General features: G+C 41.5%; 1 protein-coding gene across 4 annotated transcripts in view; it reads left to right on the top strand.

Moving 5' to 3' along the window:
• Positions 1-13,737: 13,737 nt before the first annotated feature.
• anks3 (ankyrin repeat and sterile alpha motif domain containing 3) overlaps positions 13,738-18,782 on the top strand; it is a 35,191-nt gene continuing 30,146 nt past the window's right edge. For 3 of the 4 annotated variants that reach the window (XM_060840684.1, XM_060840686.1, XM_060840687.1), the window contains exon 1: positions 17,999-18,067. The gene's annotated coding sequence lies outside the window, so the exon portion shown is untranslated. Of the gene's footprint in view, positions 13,800-17,998; positions 18,068-18,782 lie in introns of those variants that run through there. The other variant, XM_060840685.1, reaches the window with a different exon arrangement.

Consider the following 18,782-nt stretch of genomic DNA (forward strand, 5'->3'; position numbering starts at 1 on the left):
GTTGGCTTGCAGAAACAGCCTTGACTATTGGACTATCCCACATGCAACTACAGGGATACTGCCAGCAGAGCTGCTAATAGGTAGAAGACTTAGCATCGTCTTAAGTCTGATCTTTCCGGACCTGAGGGAGAGGTTGAAATGGCATCAGGAATCCGAATGCCAGTCATAAGACTCTGCCAAGTGAGGGCAACAGGTTGATATGGGATGAAGTTTGATGTAAGAATCACAGAAATGGCCCAGCATGGCTAAGAGGCACAGTAGCTACGAGGTCGGAATTGATGATGTATAAAGTTTGAGTAGGTCCAACGGTTCTGAACAAGAATGTGGACTATATGAAAGCAAAATGTGCCCTGCCCCACGGAACAGTTAGAAAGGCTGCTGGAACCCATGTGTTTGTTCTCTCCATCGAGTGTTGATGAGTCCTTAGAATCAGAGATGTATATGGTGGACGTAGCTGCCTTGAAAGCTTTGCCACTAGAAGAAGATAGTGAAATACTTCCGAAACACTCCTGGTGCAAGAGGTGAGCTCCTGTGTGTTACATGCCGCCCGTATTGTATGCCAAGTTGGAGGAGCCTGACTTGGTGCTGAAAGGCCCCAGAGGGTCTCCAGCCTATGTTCATGGACTGAGAGAAAGAGGGATGTAATGATTGTAATGAGGTCAGCCAGCCTAACATCATAGAATATGATTTCCCTGATTGGATCAGTTTAACAACCCCAATCGGGGAGCCCTGGCTGACAGATAAAAAGAGGAGTGTCAGAGAAAAAAGGAGGAATGTCAGAATCTGGGTCTCTGATACCTGATTCTGAAGAGGTCGTACTAAAGTCAATGACTGTTCATGAGTAAATGATGGGTGACTTGATGACAGAATTTAACTTCTGTGAAGTTATTTCATTTAACCATTATAGCTTTGACACAATTTAATTTCCAGAATACATCCGGTATTTCAGATAATTATTAAGTGCTCAATAAATGCAATCAGTCTCTTGGACATCATGAGCTTTAAAGATCCCATGACAATATTCAAAAAGAAAGCATATTCTCTCAATTTGTGGCCAATTTTCCTCCCTCAATCAACACCCTCAATCAACAGATTAATTTGGTACTCTTCTCATTTGCTACTTGTGAGAGCTTGCTATATGCAGCTTGAAGTCTACTTGTCAACAATTGCTCTGAATATTAAAACAAATCGATAATAAGGCACATACTGTGTTGTTTTTTAGTTAAATATCTGAAACAAGATCTACATCATGTTCTTAGGCATGAACTTCATTCATTTTTTAATGTTAGATTATCCAACATTCTAATGACGTGAAGTAATTTCATTTTTGATATCTATTATGTTTTTAAACTAAAAGCATTTTTACTGAAATCATTGTTTAAAAAAAAATTCAAAATATTAATCACTAGCTTGACTTGTATATACCTGAGGAATTGTTTAAGGTTATTAGTTCTGTCTCCATCAAGTTTGTTCTGTGTCGCACTGTTGGACTGGTGCTCTCCATTACACATTGGTGTTTGGTTATTCAATGAGGTAGCTCCACCTGATTGCTTGATAGACAATGAGGTGAGCTGTTCCATAAGGTTCTGCTCATTCTTAATGCGAGAAGGTACTGCATTGTAAAGTGAGGATACACAGTGAAATCCACTCTTACACTATATGCAGATCTACATTTCTTTAGACACAACATAAAATCACATATGTAGAACTAATTAATGTGTAGCTTTGTGACACAGTGTGCGGTTTTCCATAGCTTTGAGCTGAGGGTCACTTTATATTGTTTGCAGTAGCTAAGTTTGTGCAGTTACCCAGGAAATTCCATCTATTAGAACTTTTGCAATGCATGCACCAAAGTCACAGCTTATGTTAATTAACAAAAAATTAATCAGGCATGCATTTTCAACAAGAGGAAAGTCAACAATACCCTATCTAGATATATCGGGTGAAGTTACAGGTAGTGGAAAAGGAGCATTTGTCTGTACCTGAATCTTTTTCTTGGACTATAGGCACTTGCTTAGCTCTTAAATAAAGTCATTTCAGTTTTTCACTTTAATCAGTGTTTGCATCAGAAAATCAATTTCATCTGTCTACCGTTTTCTTTCCAAAAATATACTTTATTTCATAAAATGTATGCATGACATGACTAAAATTCACATTGCTCAAGGTGGAAACCATATCAGTTTCTTCTAATAGTGCCTTTACTCCCTACAAGTACAATTATATTTAATATTAGCAATATTTATTACTTGTCAAAAATACAATCTGAGGTGTATATATCCTGTTTCTGCTCCTCACTGCGCCGAGCACTATTGCCCAAAGGTTTCAGAGTGAGGTCTTTCTTTATTGCAATTTTGTGACAGCTGCACTAGGTTTTTTTATGTCCCTCAATATGTTTTCCTGGACATTGCTGGCACATTCCAACCAGTTGTGGACAACTCCTGGCACTGGAATACCAACAGATCTCAGGCAGACCAAAGAGTGTCTTTCACTGAGTTGATGGTCTTTCAGTCATATACTGTCGAGCTGAATTAGACATTTTTTTATCTACAAGTGAGTCAAGAGCTAGGGGAGGCAGACAGGTAGTGAAATTAAGGCCACAATCAGATAACCATGACATTAATGAATACAGAGCAGGCTCTGTAGGCTGAACAGTGTACTCCTATATATTATGATCATCAGATGGCGAAGTAGGATGTTCTACCTATATAGTGTCAAACTTAAAAATCACACAACATCAGGTTGTAGTCAAACAGGTTTATTTGAAAGTACTGTACAAGCTTTCAGAGTGCTGCTCCTTTGTCAGGTAACTAGAGGGGCAGGATCACAGACACAGAATTTATAGTAAAAGATCAAAGTGTCATATGGATGCAATGTACTGAACAAACCAAAATTGCTGTTAAATCTTTAATCACTAAGAATGGGGATGCAGGCTTTGATTGATTAATTCTTTCAAGTCACAGTTCTGAGACAACTTAAGGTTTTATAAAGAAAAGATGATATCTCAGCTCAGAGGTGTGAGGTTAGAGTCTGTCTGTATCCCAAACTTGAGTCAGACTGGTTCTATTTCCAAAGTATTTGAATTTATAAAATGTCACATGGACTGACTGCCTATAGGATCTCCTCAGGAGACAGACACGGGATACGACCAATAGGGTACCCTTCGTCATCTGGTACTTCCTGGGAGCAGAGAAACTACACCATGTTCCTCGCAGCTTGCAACACATTATCGATAAGGATGAGCACCTCACCAAGATCTTCTTTGCGCCTCCACTTCTTGCTTTTAAACAACCACCAAATCTTAAACAGACCATTGTTCACAGCAAACACCCAGCCTTCAGGGCAACATTGATCACAACACCGTACAACCCTGTCGTGACAACCACTACAAGACGGGTCAGAATGTGGACATGGATGCTGCCATTACACATTGGGACACCATCCACCATGTGGCCGGCAGGTACTCATGTGACTTGGCCAACGTTGTCTATCTAATATGCTACAGTCAAGAATGCCCTGGGGTTGAAGGGTTCCGAAGCGGAAGATGAGACATTCTCCCTCCAGGCATCGAGTGATGAGGAAGTGGCGGTGGAAGAGCCCAGGACCTGCATGTCCTTGGCAGAGTAGGAGGGGGAGTTGAAATGTTTGGCCAAGGATGGTGGGGTTTATTGGTGCGGGTGCCACAGAGATATTTCCTGAAGCGCTTTGCGAGAAGGCGTCCAGTCTCCCCAATGTAAAGGAGACCGCATTGGGAGCAATGGATGCAATAAGTGACATTTGTGGAAGCGCAGGTGAAACTTTGATGGATGTGGAAGGCTCCTTTGGGGCCTTGGAAGGAGGTGAGGGGGGAGGTGTGGGCGCAAGTTTTGCAATTCCTGCGGTGGCAGGGGAAGGTGCCAGGAGGGGAGGGGGGGTTGTTGGGGGGGTGGGGGGGCGTGGATTTGCGATAAGCAGATAGAGGTGGGGAGGGAAATATATTGCTGGTGGTGGGGTCCATTTGTAGGTAGCGGAAACGTCGGTGGATGATGCGGTTTATGTGGAGGTTGGTTGGGTGGAAGATGAGGACCAAGGGGATTCTGTCCTGTTGCGGCTGGAGGGGTGGAGTTTGAGGATGGTGGTGCGGGACATGGACGAGATGCATTGGAGGGCATCTTCAACCACATGGGAGGGGAAATTATGGTCTTTAAAAAAGGAGGCCATCTGGTGTGTTCTGTGGTGAAACTGGTCCTCCTGCGAGCATATATGGCGGAGGTGGAGGAGTTCGGAATATGGGATAGCATTTTTGGAGGAGGTAGAGTGGGAGGAGGTGTAACCCAGTAGCTTTGGGAGTCAGTGGGTTTGTAAAAAATGTTGGTGTTGAGTCGGTTGTTGTTGATGGAGATGGAGAGATTTAGGAAGGGGAGGGAGGGATCAGAGAAGGTGGGGAGTGGTGCTGGAGTAACTATGGAAGATGGAACCTCGCATCGCCTGATTCTACCTCCTTCCCCAGGTGCACAAGCCTAACTACCCCAGCCAACCCATTGTCTCAGCTTGCTCCTGCCCCACTGAACTCACCTCCACCTACCTCGATACTGTCCTATCCCCTCAAGTCCAGGAACTCCCCACATATGTTCAGGACACCACCCACACCCTCCATCTCCTCCAAGACTTCCGTTTCCCCAGCCCCCAATGCCTCATCTTTATCATGGACATCCAGTCCCTCTACACCTCCATCCGCCATGACCAGGCCCTCCAAGCCCTTCATTTCTTCCTCTCCCGACATCCCCACCAGTACCCTTCCACTGACACACTCATTCATTTGGCTGAATTGGATCTCACCCTCAACAATTTTTCTTTGGAATCCTACCACTTCCTCCAGATGAAAGGAGTAGCCACTGGCACCTGCATGGGCCCCAGCTATGCCTGTCTCTTTGTTAGCTACATAGAACAGTCCATCTTCCATAGTTACACCAGCAGCAATATTCCCCACCTTTTCCTATGCTACATTGATGACTGCATCGGCGCCACCTCATGCTCCCATGAGGAGGTTGAGCAGTTCATCAATTTCACCAACACATTCCACCCCAATCTTAAATTCGCATGGACCGTCTCTGATACCTCCCACCCCTTCCTGAACCTCTCCAACAACAACGACTGACTCAACACTGACATTTTTTACATACCCCAGCTACCTGGATTATACCTACTCCCATTCTACCCCCTGCGAAAATGCTATCCTGTATTCCCAATTCCTCCACCTCCGCTGTATCTGCTTGCAGGAGGACCAGTTCCACCACAGAACACACCAGATGGCCTCCTTTAAAGATCGTAATTTCCCCTCCTACGTGGTGGAAGATGCTCTCCAACGCATCTCATCCACGTCCCACATGACTGCCCTCAAACCCCATCCCTCCAATCGCAACACGGACAGAACTCCCTTGGTCCTCATCTTCCACGCCACCAACCTCCGCACAAACCGCATCATCTGTCAACATTTCTGCCACCTACAAATGGACCCCACCACCAGCGATATATTTCCCTCTCTACCCCTATCTGCTTTCCGCAAAGACCATTCCCTCCGTGACTACCTGGTCAGGTCCACACCCCCAACAACCCACCCTCCCCTCCTGGCACCTTCCCCTGCCACCGCAGGAATTGCAAAACCTGCGCCCACATCTCCACCCTCACCTCTCCAAGGCCCCAAAGGAGCCTTCCACATCCATCAAAGTTTCACCTGCCTTCCACGCTCCCGATGCGGTCTCCTTTACATTGGGGAGAGTGGATGCCTTCTCGCAAAGCCCTTCAGGGAACAACTCCGTGACACCTGCACCAATCAATCCCACCGTCCTGTAGCCGAACATTTCAACTCCCCCTCCCACTCTGAACCGATCGAACATTTCTGCAACAGATGACCCTTTCATCCCAGAAATCAGTCAAATGAACATTCTCTGAACTCCTTCATATTAAATATATCCTTTTCCTACGTAAAGAAACTAGAACTATACATAGTATTCCATATGGCCCGCTACAACTGTAGTAATACTTCCTCTTTTTTGTACTTCATTCCCTTTACACTAAACTTAACACGTTCCATTTCCCATCTAATTACTTGCTACACCTGCATATTGAATTTTGTATCAGGACACTAGGATCCTAATTTCTCTCCCTGTAAATGATATAGTGTTTTTTTATTCTTCATGCCAAAGTGGACAAGTTTAAATTTTTCCAGAATTTATCACTTTTTTTTGCCTGTTCACTAAACTTATCTATACTTCTTTGCAAGTTTCTTATGACTTCTTCAAAACCTATTCTCTTAACCAGCTTATGACATCAGCAAACTTAGCAACCACACAGTCAGTCCCTACTTGAATTGAAACAGATGATAAATATTCAAAGCTCTAGCACTGGAACTCTGTTGGTTATAGTTTACCGATGTGAAAATTACCCATTTATCTCCATCCTCTGCATCCTGTTAATCAATAAATCCCCCAGCCATGCTAGGACATAATCCCCTACATTATGGTGTCTTATTTTGAGTAGCAACCTTTGAAATTCAATTACACTACATCTACAGGTGCCACTTTATTCATATTCTCTTGTCCTCCCATAAAGAAACACTATAAATTTGTCAGATGAGCTTTTCCTTTCACAAACATAATGCAATCGGGAAAAGGCAACAAGATTATTTTAAGTGATCTGCTTTAACCTCCTTAACAGATTCTATCATTTTCCCTGGAGACAAACTGGCCTGCAGTTCCCTGTTTTGTCTGCCTTCTTCCTTAAAGAGAACATCTACTAATTTTCAATACAAAGGGATCTTTCTGGAATTTATGGAAGTTTGGTAAATTACAAACACTGCATGTACTATTTCAGCACGTACTTCTTTTAAGATCCTTGGATACAGGACTTGTCAGCCTTTAGTTTGAACCATTTTTTTTCAGTCATACTTCCTTGGCAATTCTAATTGTTTTATGTTCCTCCCATCTTTTCATCTTTGACTTACAAGTTCAATACTGAAGACAAACACAAAATGTCTGTTCAATACTTTACCATTTCCTTATTTCCCAATAATAGTTCTCCAGACTCTCTCTTTCTAAAGCATCAATGCTGCACTCTTTCTAAAATACTTGCAGAAACTTTTACCATATTTTTATATTTCTAGGTAGGTTTCTCTCATTCTCTAATTTCTCCTATTTTCTCATATTATTTTAAATCACTTTTTATTGGTTATTAAATTTGGTACAACTTCTGACCTACTAATCTTAGCAGAATTATATACTTTGTCTTTAAATTTGATACTACCTTTGACTTTTTTAGTTAGCCACAAATGGTGCATCCCACACTGAGAGTATTTCTTTCCTGCAATGCATCTTCGCTGACCGTTGTGAAAAATCTCCTGAAATGTCTGCCACTGCATCTCTATTGTTCTATCTTTTAATCTAAGTTCTTTTAAAGATTAAAGTACTAAACTTAGGCCCACATTTTTAACTTTGTAACTGAATGCAAAATTCAGTTATATTATGGTCACTGCTACCTATAGGTTCCTTTATATGAGGTCATAAGTTAACCTTTTCTTATTGTTCATTATCAGATCTAGAATTTGCAAACCCTGACCTCATCTACAGGTGATGATTTATATATTTTGTCTGTTTCTGCCTTGCTTTGATTATAGTTACCCTTTATTGCCCTGTCCTTTACTTTACCACATAAACACCCTCATGAGCTCCCTCTTCCCTTTTTGTTTAAAACTCCCTCAACTGTCCTAGATATACAATTTATCAGAATACTGTTCCGGGGACCAGGTGGTAAGGATGCACTGACAAGCTTACTCACTACGTCAGTATCTGCCATACAGTGTCCCGTCAAAGTTTTAGGATATCCCTTTTCAGGCTGTGAGGAGCATTATTTTCTCCAACACTCTTGGCAAGTTGCTTTTCTATTATTGCTGTATTTTGACAACCTTACTCGCAGTTTCAGGCTAACCCTTCTCACATAATGGTTAATATGTAAACAATTCAGAACATATGAATGGCAGATGCTAGATTTTTATCAAGATTCAAATGGTCTAGGTTCCTGCTTTAGGCAGAATGATGGAGTCCCCTAAATTCTTTTATACAGGTGAAGAAGGTCTATGGAGAATCTGATTCCACATTCCCTAGAACATTCTATCCTGATGAGCATAACTTAGATTATCTTCCTGTATGGTTATAGGAGGATTTTAAAGGTCAACAAAGGCAATGGAAAAAGAGCAAATATCAATAGATCACAAATTTGTGGATGTGATCACTACTGACCTGAAGCAGGCCACATTCCATTCATGATGTCTTCAAAATCACTGCTGCTCTTTCCCACCTGTTGCAGAGTCTTTAAGATCCCATCAAGGTCTATTTGCTCTACACACTATAAATAAGTTCAATAAAAGTCAGAGATCAGTTTGCCAGTTTACACTAAATATAATTAGATTTAAAATTAAAAGTATCAGTTTAGAGAGTATAATTCAAGGACAGCTTTCAGAGGCAGAAGATACACATTAGGGAGTCTCAGTCTTTGATCCTAATATTGGTTGGAGCAAAGATGGCACTTCAGATATTAACAAATATTATTGGTGAATGTGTAAGAAAATAGGTGCTTCTCCCTGTTAATTCATACTTGACCTGCACATTAAAAATCACAATTATGATAATCCCTTTCCTGTCTAGTCACAATCTTAATCAGAGGTGAAAAGACAGTGAGTACTTTTTATCAACTCATTTACGGTCAGTATTCTAGTCCTATGTAACACTGGCCTCTTCTGGAACACCTTAAGGAAGCAGTTTCACAAACAGAAAAGAGAAGAGTATATTACAGCTCACCTCTAAAGAGAGTATAGGTGGTCTGTGGCCATGCCGTACAGTGTGTGTTGATTTCCTTCTCTTTAGCCCTTCCTTTGGAATTCGTGTAGTTTCTTGGTCTTGACTGGAATTTACTAAATGCCTTTCTGTGAATATTGTCTTGTCCAGGACCAATTCTGGAGTTTTTTGGGAGATATTTTGCATGAGGTTATTTTCAGTTGTCATTTCAGAAAGTCCGCCTGTTGCTTTGGTGGAGATACAGCGGTAATCTAAATTCCTATCTCCACTGCCTTGACACCTTAGGATTTCTCGTTCCTTATTGTCAATAACTTTGAGTATTATGGATGACTGTGGTTCTCCCCCACCACTATTTCTTAGATCTGCAAGGTACTTATTTTTACTAGGCCTGGATTCTGCTTCCAAGCCCAGTGAATTCTCACTCTCACCAGTGAAAGGAGTTGCTGGTTGCCCCAGCATTATGTTTTCAATATTGTTACATTTATTAGTTGTGGTAGACTTTTCTAAATGCTTTGAATTTTCACCCTGAAAGTCCTGCTCAGATGCTCTTCCTTGATAATCTTGTGCCCAAGCCTCACGTGGCCATCTTGCAGATTCCAGCATTTCCTGTGGACATTCAGAAGTCATTGACATTGTCACCAAGATGGAAATTTAATGTTAATCAAGTTAAAACTTCAAGGGATAATGTAAGTAAAAAAATTAAAAACAAATGAACAGACGAGAAGCTTCACTAGTTATGAATATTGGCCAGAGCAGAAGAACTATAGAGTGATCACAATTCTTCTTCCTATATTGGTTTATCAGGCTCTACATCAGTACATAATCTTGCATTTCTGTTCTACATAAAATGTAGTGAGAGTCAGATGTTTCTTCATTCAGAAGATTTAGCAATTCCACGTCCATCCTAGTTTGCACCTGATTTTACTTAAGCCTGAAAAATTCATAACACCAAATGTGGGAGAGGGAGTCACATCACTGAATTGCTTTACAAACTAGCTTGACCAGCAGTTCATGCACAGTGATGCCTGACAGATGCGGGGATGCATTCATTTCAATTACTAAAGTAGCTATAATAAGCTAAGACTGTTCCACTGACTCAAACACCAAGATGTACAATGTTTTCTTCTAATCACTTATGGGGCATGGGCATCACTGGCTAGCCAGCATTTATTGCCTGTCCCTAGTTGCACTTGGTTTGACATGAGGCCTGAAGCACTTGTACTTCAAATCAGTGCAGTGTTGGGTGAACTAAAGTTCATGTGATAGAATCAGTCATATCTCAGATGGAATCAGCAAAATCAGCTAGAGCTCTGTCAGCAAAGAAAAGCATAAACTAGATTCTAATGTAAAGCAAAATGGACCACAGGCAGCAGGATACAGAGAATAATAACAAAACGGGATACTTGTTAAACAGTTGGATTTTACCTCAAGGACAGGATCATCAAGTGACAAGTCCCCCAGATCCTCGGGCACGTGTGAAATTAGCCCCATTGTACCACGCTGGAAAATAGCAACTTCACCATCTTCTGAACCAGACTGTGCAAAGAAAATGCAGAATATGAGGGCTTGGATCAGAGTGTAGTAAGAATAAAGAATAAAAGGTATTACATTGATGAGAAAGGTATTTTGTACTGATATTCGTAAGGAGATGGGGGTTCACATCTGAAGAACCATAACGGCACAATGGTTTAAGTGAAGAATACTCTACTGTCAGGGTCTAATACTGAGGCTTACCATGATCAAACAGCTTTGCCATGCTCCCTATCTAATCCAACTCATGAAATGTAATCAAAATAGCACAGATTGTCAACCCTCAAATCACAGTATCAGCTGTAAATGCAATAAGAAGTTGGGGAAGTCAATCATTTTGCCAGTTGCTTCTAGATGATGACTAAGGAGAATGATTATTGAAGATAAAGGGATGGGGTTATAATATTCTACATAATATGATCATTCTCACAAATAGGGATGCATAGAACAATGCAGCCCACTGTTTAATCAGGCTTATGACTGTTTGGTAAATCATCTAGGTGGTGATGTTGTTCTTGGGAATTAACATGAATTGTGCAATTGGAATCAACACTCGTTTTACATTTGCCTGATAATTTTCTATTTCAGAGATGGACGTCTGCTACTCATCCCATATTTTGTTTCTTGCAGTCTATTCCATCACTTTTCTAAACTGTTTCCATAGAAGGCCAAAATGATGACCACATGATGCTTGCTGCTTTTGTCATTTGGCTAAGTGATAAAGTACAGATTTGAGATGGCCCAGGGAATCTATTATGAACTCAACCTGTAAGCCTCTCTTGGTTCGTCCCAGAGGTCATACATTTGGTCGTCTGAAATAAAAAAATCTCTTACAGACAGGTTAGTTTAATTTTAATCATCCCCTTTATTTACTAATAGCATCACTGTTACAATATCACACTGACACCTATAAGCCAGGCTAACTGGATTGTAATAACCCAGGAGAGTAGGACATCAGTTTTTCAAGAGCTCTGGCAGGCTACTCTGCTGAACTATCACAAATAGGCTACCTTTATACAAAATGCTTTACAAAAGCTGTACTGTCACAAAACAGGCTTTTTTTTCCAAAAGTTTACAAAAGCTCTGCTTGTTCTGAACTAGACAGATAACAGTAAAGGACAATAATTCAGGAGAGAAGTTAATTGATACAGACTTTCGTTTCAAGGTCAGAATCAAACACTGTTATTAATTTCACAGACGAACAGCCGTGAATGCTATCACTCATTGTCCAGTTTATACAGATTCACTGATGTTAAGGCAAATGTTCTTAATTGCCTTACCTTCTTTGCCTGTCTATTTTCTAGTGTGCAGCAAATGTGTTCTATAATTCAACATTACATTTTAGACTAAATGTTTTAAGACTATAGACTTTCTCATAAGTGGAAGTACCAGTGGGAAGTACCACCAGAGATGAAATTATTCACTCAGCAATAAGCTACCTCAGACTCCACTCAGAACAGATTAAGAAATTGAGGAAATGCTTCCAGTTGTTCCATCACCTGCTAGTAATCGATACCTTACAATCAGGAAATTCACAACCATATTTAGCTATGGGATTCCAAAGCTGGGACTTACTGATGAAAGGTCTGAATCAATGGAAGGAAGTTCATCCTTAACATGTGCAAATATTCTATCCCAGTAAGATTTCAGACCATCACGACCAACCATTGTGCTGTCATATGTTCTCTGAAGTTCATTGTTTCCTTCATCAATCTCTGCTGATTTGTGATTATTATTTGAACTCATTTTTATTCAGGAGCATACTTCCTCATGCAGTAAAGAATCTGAAAACAAACAATTAAAGGCCAGGGTCAGGAACAACACAGCTTTTCATAATTTCTGTCCCTGTCAAACACTCCTCTACTTCTCTTTTTCCAGGGAACTCATTAGTATGCCACCACACCCTATCCTATTTTCCTTAGAGGCATTTGCTTACCCCCACACCCTATCCCATCTAGTTTAGGGGCATATGTTTGTAACCTTCCATTTGGAGGGCATGCTTGCCCTTCCCCAAGCCCTCCACCCCCAGGAATATTAATTTGCCTCTCCCACACCCCCTCTACTGGCAGAATGTGTATGACAACACCTACCCTACCTCATTCCCTACTTGGGGCATATGTTCATCCTCAATCCCACCCCCTCCAGTCATCCAGGACATGTATTCGCCATCTAGTTTACTTGGGGTATGTTCTGACCGCATACAGTTATTGCCCCCACCCCAGGTTACTGTATTTGCTCGTCCATCTTAGGCTTTCCCCACGCAGCTGTGTTGCCCAAACCCCAGCTGTAGGTCATGCGTTTGCCCTCCTCCAGGCAACATCTGTTGGCCATTGCACATGGGCATATCCTAGAGGTGTATCCTTGCACCCCAGCACATCCTTTCCTCCAGAAGTTTGTGCCTATCCTTGCCCCATATTATCCTTATTTAAATATAGGGACATGAGTTAGGGAATTTCCCCACCTTTCTCCTGGGATAATGTGTTGGCCCCACAGGCCATATTTCACTCAGGGGCTCGAGTTTGCTGCCTTATGGATACCAATTTATTCCATACCTTACCCGATTTCATCCTGAGGCTCATATTTACAACCCCATTCAACTTTCCTCTGGGGGTTTAACCAGCCCCCGATTGCCCCTTCTTTACCAGGAGCATGTGTTTGTTTCCTCCTTCATCCAAACCCTCCTTGCTCAGGAGACATAGATTTGCCCTTAACCAATCACCCTTCCTTAAGGACGTTTCAGCTCCATCCATCCTTCTCCCGGAGAGCATCTAATTATTACTCTCACCCATCAGTCGGTACACATTTACCTCCCACCCTCTATCGAAGACATCTATTTCATCGAAACTGTTTTCCACCTCTCAGTAACGGTCACACGGTTTAAAAAGCCCCAGGCACAAAATGCACCCCCCACCTTCCACCCGACACTGTTGCCCATGGTTACGAGACGCCAATCAGGCACGGTTGTAACAAGAAGTAGCGAGTGATGCCAAGATGATTACCGCCCTATTGTAGCGATCAGGTCCTCCAAACACAGCGCCACTCTCCTGGAGGACTCTATTCATTGCGGACTTTCTGAAGACTGCTCTTTGCAGTGGATGTATGGTTGCTTGATTGTTGCACATGTAGTGTACTTACCATGGAAGCTGTTGGCACATAGAGCAGGTGTGAGATTGATGTAGCACTCCACAAAATGTGCACCCCCCCCACCTTTCTAAAGGGTATAAGCATAAATAGACAAAGTGATCATCCCTGAACTGCAACCTAATCCAGGTTTGAGCTGGGTTTCTGTCCTGATGCGGAAAATGTCCTCAATGCAGATTGTTGGTGCTTCCAGGTCATGCTGCATTGACTAAAAGAAGTACAAGGATGGTCGACATGGGCTGTCAGATTTTACATCAATGTCCATGGAGGAGAAGTGAGTGCTGCTGGTCCCCTGAGCTGCAGGTTGGTTACAGGGACATGGAAGTGAATCATAGCAAGTTAGTGACCCTAAATTTATCTGGTGACTTAATGAACATCATAGAGTCATAGAGATGTACAGCATGGAAACAAACCCTTTGGTCCAACTCGTCCGTGCTGAACAGATATCCCAACCCAATCTAGTCCCACCTACCAGCACCTGGCCATATCCCTCCAAACCATTGCTATTTATATGCCCATCCACATGCCTTTTGAATGTTGCAATTGTACCAGCCTCACTACTTCCTCCTGCACCTCATTCCATACACGTACCACCCTCTGAGTGAAAAAGTTGCCCCTGAAGTCCCTTTTATTTCTTTCCCCTCTCACTCTAAGCCTATGCCCTCTAGTTCTGTACTCTCCCACCCCAGGGAAAAGGCTTTGTTTATTTATCCTATCACTGCCCCTCATAATTTTGTAAACCTCTATAAGATCACCCCTCAGCCTCCAACGTTCCATGGAAAATAGCCCCAACCTGGTCAGTCTCTCCCCACAGCAGCATCACTAAAACTGATTAACTAGTCCATTATCTCACTTTGTGAAATCCTTCAGTGCACAGATTGCCTCCTGATTTTCCCTACCTTGACTATATTTTACTTCACAAGTCAAAAGTAATTTAACTGTATTAAACTCAATGGCAGTGTAAAATTTTTCAAGAGATGGTCATTTAATAGCTATCACAGGCTGCACACAAAGGCACGTACAGCACAGGTGGAGTTCACATGACTATGGCAAACCAACTGGTATGTGAAGTTACCCAATATAATCAGTGAAAATTATCATGTATTAACAGAACTGTGCGTTACCTCTAGTCAGTTTCACTTCTGTCAGTCTTTGAGAGAGATTTTGTTTGCAATGCTTGTGCGATGGTACACATTTGCATTGACATCGGCTGTTTGGTAGCTGCTTGTCCTGGTGTGTCACTCCCATGCCAAGTGCTGTGGCTCCAGTAATTGGTGTTGCTGATCCATTTCCATTGCTGAGGAATGGTGGTCAGCTGCCTGCAGTGAATGCACAGCTTCTCTAGCTGTACATAAATGTCTGCAGTTATATTTTTTCTTGCTTGTTGTTTCATTCAGTAGCTGTCTCTCTTACAAGACTGAAAAATCACTATTTTTCAGTTAAAACCTCTTGCTGTGCTTTCGTAAAACAGTAACTGGTATTTTTTTACAGCTCTTGGAAAAAAATTAGGGTCACATTTAGCTGCACCGTCCTGGCTGCCACAGCCTGCATGCAAAAGCACTTACAGCAGATGTGGAGGTTAAAGGACTACGACAAGTCAGCCAGTACGCCAAGTATTAATACATTTTTCAAAGCAGCTATATAATGTATTTTTACAAAAACAAATATTTTGTAGAGAAATATTTCTTGAAAAAAAGTACCTCTCAATACTTCCTGGCTTGTAAAGCATTTCAGAATTTCTTCTGTTGTGAACGAGGCAGGAGGAACATTGTTGTTCTAGTCCCATAATTCCATGGGTCATAACATAAAATAGAAATAGTTTTCCCAGGCTTTAAAATGGACAATTAAATGACTTTTCTTTATCATATTTTTAAACAAAAAGATCTATAAATCAGATTGCTTAATAAACACAATTTCAGGTTTAACAAAATATAACAAATTCAATAAAGATGCAATAATTGGTTAATGTACCCCATCAGTAATAGAGAAATATAAATGTTTCTCCCTCTGAATATCTCCATAACATGCTTGCTTCAGGAAAAAGAGAAAAATATCTGCAGACGTTGGCTTTCTGGAAAAATAAGGAAGAAAAATATGTTTGCAAGAGTTATTCATAAAGGTAAAAGGATAAAGCAAAAGATGTTCTAATGTGTGCTGTTCTGATTTTCTGGCACATGTCATGTCACTATTCATGTCTCTGAAGTCTTGTAGACAGTTTGCTCAGGGAATACAATCTTCTGATGTTGCTTCAGTCATTATTTCAAAAGAACAAATAGATTCCACCTTGTACTCAACAAGTGAAATTTCTTTTCAAAAAATGAGAGAGATGAGCTGGACAGCATTTTTTAAAAGCAAGCTTCCTTCTGCCTCAGATTGTTCTTACCAGCCTTCCCCACCCCCTCCAGCTGAACAAAAAAAACAGACAGACAGTCTGTTTTCAAAATATCCCCAGTAGGCATCTGCAGCAAAGCAAGTAGATACCACTAGTAATGTGATGTGCATCAAATGCTGTGAAAAGAAAATCTCCAAAATTCAGAGTGTACTTTTAATGACCTCTTTTAAATTCAAGGTTTATGCGAAGATTTGTAGCTCAGGTGCTCGTTATTGTGGTTCTGTTCACCGAGCTGGAAGTTTTTGTTGCAAACGTTTCGTCCCCTGGCTAGGAGACATCATCACTGCTCTGGAGCCTCCTGCGAAGCGCTTCTTTGATGTTTCTTCCGGTATTTACAGTGGTCTGTCCTTGCCGCTTCCGGGTGTCAGTTTCAGCTGTCCGCTGTAGTGGTTGGTATATTGGGTCCAGGTCGATGTGTTTGTTGATGGAGTTTGTGGATGAATGCCATGCCTCTAGGAATTCCCTGGCTGTTCTCTGTCTGGCTTGCCCTATGATAGTAGTGTTTTCCCAGTCGAATTCATGTTGCTTGTTGTCGGAGTGTGTGGCTACTAGGGATAGCTGGTCGTGTCGTTTCGTGGCTAGTTGATGTTCATGTATGCGGATTGTTAGCTGTCTTCCTGTTTGTCCTATATAGTGTTTTGTGCAGTCCTTGCATGGTATTTTGTAAACTATATTACCCAACATGAGCAAAACTAATGTAGTTTACAAAATACCATGCAAGGACTGCACAAAACACTATATAGGACAAACAGGAAGACAGCTAACAATCCGCATACATGAACATCAACTAGCCACGAAACGACACGACCAGCTATCCCTAGTAGCCACACACTCCGACAACAAGCAACATGAATTCGACTGGGAAAACACTACTATCATAGGGCAAGCCAGACAGAGAACAGCCAGGGAATTCCTAGAGGCATGGCATTCATCCACAAACTCCATCAACAAACACATCGACCTGGACCCAATATACCAACCACTACAGCGGACAGCTGAAACTGACACCCGGAAGCGGCAAGGACAGACCACTGTAAATACCGGAAGAAACATCAAAGAAGCGCTTCGCAGGAGGCTCCAGGGCACTGATGATGTCTCCTAGCCAGGGGATGAAACGTTTGCAACAAAAACTTCCAGCTCGGCGAACAAAACCACAACAACCTCTTTTAAATATATTTCCACAAAACTTGAAATAAATATATTTTTACAATCTTTCAAAACTTAAGTACTTCAAATAATATTAAATTTAAAGCACTCTATAACATAAAGTAACAACATGAAATGCTGGAAATACTCCACAGATCAGGCCACATCTCTGGCGAGAACCAAGTGTTTTTTTCCGCAGGAGCATAGGAGGTTGAGAGGTGACCTGATAGAAGTTAATAAAATAACGAGGAGTTTAGATATAGCTAATGATAGTTGTCTTTTCCCTAGGATGGCAGATTTCAAAACTAAGGAGCACATTTTTAGGGAGAGGAGAGAGCTTGAAAAAAAATACACAAGGGACAACTTTTTTTTATACAGAGGGTGGTTCATGTGTGGAATAAGCTTTCAGAGGAAGTAGTGGATGCCGGTACAATTACAACATTTATAAGACGTTTGGATTAATACATGAATAAGAAAGGTTTGAGGGATATTAGCCAGGAACAGGCAGATAGGACTAGTTTAGTTTGGAATTTTTGTCAGCATGGATTGGTTGGATCAAAGGGTCTTTTTCCATGCTGTATGACTTGATGACTCCAGCATCTTCTGTCTGAGATTTCCAGCATGCAAAATAATTTGCTTTTGTATTGGAATTTGATTTTAAAAAAAAGAAATCAAAGAAATATGAAACCATGCAAACTTAGCAATAGCAAAGTTTTCTAGCACAAAGGTAAACCTTCACGTTACTTTACTCTTCTGGTACAGTGGTATTATCCCTATTTCTGGCAGGTTCAAGTATCACCTGCTCCAGAGATGCGTATTTAGATTGATGAGAAAGATACATAAAATTAATAGCGACAACTAGGGAAGACCTCCTTGAGAGGGGCATCATGCTTGGCGAAGCAGAGCTCTTTAATGCAGTGAAGACCCTTCTTGCCTTCACCTACCTCTCCTTGTTTATGTTGCCTCCTGAGTATGTGATTGGCTGGTGTATATCACATGTCACTGTAGCCGGAAGAGAAGCAGCGCCGAGAAGGTAAAGTGGCCATTTTCTGTCCAACGGCAATACTTCTATTTTTTTTAAAAAAAACAAAAACGTACTGAGCATTGCAGGGGGTGGGGAAGTGAGGGATCGTTTCTCGCGGATGGAAGCAAAGATTGTAAAAGAAATAACTTCGCGCCGTTGACAGGAGTCCTGGGCACTCTAACCTCGAGCAACAGGGGTCACGACACGGCTAGGGCACAGTAACCCATAGCAACAGGGGTGACAGTAACCTATAGCAACTAATGTTACTAATACACTGATGGGACAACTGGAAAGTTCTAAAACTCCTTAAGTTATTTGATTACTTAAAATACAATTTTAGTAGATTACTGATTCTTCACCGATGCATGATATTCTCATTCTCCTCCTCAGACTCACGATATCACTCATCCTTGGACTTCCTCATAGAAACAGACCCTTCTGTCCAACCAGTCCATGTCAAACATAATCCCAAACTAAACTAGTCCCACCTGCCTGATCCTGACGCATATCCATCCAAACTTTTCCTATTCATGTATCTATCCAAATGTCTTTGAAACGTTGTAATTGTATCCACATCCACTACTTCCTCAGGAAGTTCATTCCACATGTGAACCACTAAAAGAAATTGTGTCTCATGTCTTTTTTAAATCCCTCTCCTGTCACTTTAAAAATGTCTCTTAACCACCTACGTGCCAGTGAAACAAGCCTGGGCCTATCCGGCCTT

This window comes from Hemiscyllium ocellatum, chromosome 20 (assembly GCF_020745735.1).
Source record: "Hemiscyllium ocellatum isolate sHemOce1 chromosome 20, sHemOce1.pat.X.cur, whole genome shotgun sequence".
NCBI classification, from domain to species: Eukaryota; Metazoa; Chordata; class Chondrichthyes; order Orectolobiformes; family Hemiscylliidae; genus Hemiscyllium; species Hemiscyllium ocellatum.